The following is a 1,763-nucleotide window of genomic DNA, read 5'->3' as shown; positions in this document are numbered from 1 at the left end:
TTATTTTTTTCTCCACCAAGCTTGGGCTATATGAAAACGGCAAGTTTCAATAATCACATTTGGAAATTTTCTTTGACTACTTCGTGAGCACCGATTTCGAAGTCCAAATTCAGCTTTTGAACGTTAAGAGCTGGACATATTTGCAAGAGATACTTCCACATTTTAATGTAAATTTGTTTTGTTTTGTTCGGTAAAAAAAAATAAGCAATAGGCACGTGAAATTGTGAAAACCGTTTACATATGTGTGTAATGTATATAACCGTAAAAAAAATGTTGGTGCAAAATTATAAGTACCATCTCCGAATAATTCGGTTTGTTTCGACATAAAATTTAAATTTTGGCTTGTTGTTATACAAACGAAGTTATTGGTTTCGGGAACAAAAACAAATTGATCACTTTTAAATAAACATAAATCGTTATTTTGAATATTATTTAATTGTGATATAGCTTCATTTAAATTAGTAGGGTAAATTGGGTATTGTTTTCTCTTCTTGTCATAAATTGCCTTTCGCACTGATGTAATATCATTGTGCGTAATATTTGGTAAATCACTATTTAGTAACTCAGTTCTAATAATTTTTAAAGGTCTTGTAGATAAATTATCTTCAGCTTTTCGCTTAGAATTTTCTCTTAAAATCTGTCTTTCAATTTTTTGATTATTATTACTTACATGATTCACGTGTTCACCGTTTGACGAATGAAAAGTTTTATCCATTTTTGTTAATAAGCTGGCACTACAGTTGTTATTGGAACATTTCCATTTCATTAAACCATCTTTGCGTTGTCTTACAAATGGATATTTATCATTATTTAATACTGCAAGATCTTTTCCGTGTTCAGACGTTATAATTTTGAAGTTTTCCATCATAATTAATATTACACTATATTATTACGTTGTTACCGCTCTGTCCACCAAACAACTGAATTTGGCGCATACGTAAACTATCTGCAGATACGTAAACCACGATATCGTATTTATTATCTTTATTACTAAACATTAAGATAAACAACAACGGGAATTCGAGGCCCCTGTACTTACAATATTATACTGAAATCCACAGGTAAACTATTTTTTTAAATATCGAACATTTTATTTCAAGACGGTACTGAACGGCAACGTCGCTCTAAAAATCGTTCTCAATCATTTGATTATAAGGTACAAAATATTGTTTCTTTGATCTGCCACAATCGTTCTCAATCGTGTTATCAAAAGGGTACAACGTTCTCAATCGTACTCTACCGTTTACGCAAAATCCGTTTTCGACAAAATCGATTTTAGTTTTTGGTGTAACTTTAAAACAAATGACCGTTGTTAAATGCAACTATCACTGGTTGTTTATATTAGCATTTTTTATAAACGAAAAAAATTTCAAAAAATTTTGATCAGTTTCGAAATGTTTACGGACATTTTCAGTTTCAATTTTTTTTAGTTTTTAATAGATACAGTGTTTACATTTGTTACATTAGAACATCGCAACAATTTACAATATATATATATTTTTTTGTTAATTATGTTGGTTAATTATTAATTTACTTAATACAAAAGAAAACTTATTACATATATTTTTTTGTTAGTTGGTTGTCGTAATACGACAATGTTTTAATAATTATTATTATTAAGTTTACACTTATTTCACTCGTAATAAGGTGTCATAAATTATATAAAATAATGATTAGTTAGTTCCTTGTTAAATATTGTTGACCTAAAGTCGGTTCATTATTCTTTTTTTTTTTTTTTTTTAAAACGTTTATTTAAATGAATA

General features: G+C 28.1%; 1 pseudogene; it reads right to left on the bottom strand.

Moving 5' to 3' along the window:
- LOC132939188 (uncharacterized) lies at nt 1–865 on the bottom strand (annotated as a pseudogene).
- Between the last annotated feature and the right edge of the window lie 898 nt (nt 866–1,763).

This window comes from Metopolophium dirhodum, chromosome 1 (assembly GCF_019925205.1).
Source record: "Metopolophium dirhodum isolate CAU chromosome 1, ASM1992520v1, whole genome shotgun sequence".
NCBI lineage: Eukaryota > Metazoa > Arthropoda > Insecta > Hemiptera > Aphididae > Metopolophium > Metopolophium dirhodum.
This window is presented reverse-complemented; position numbering and strand designations above follow the sequence as displayed.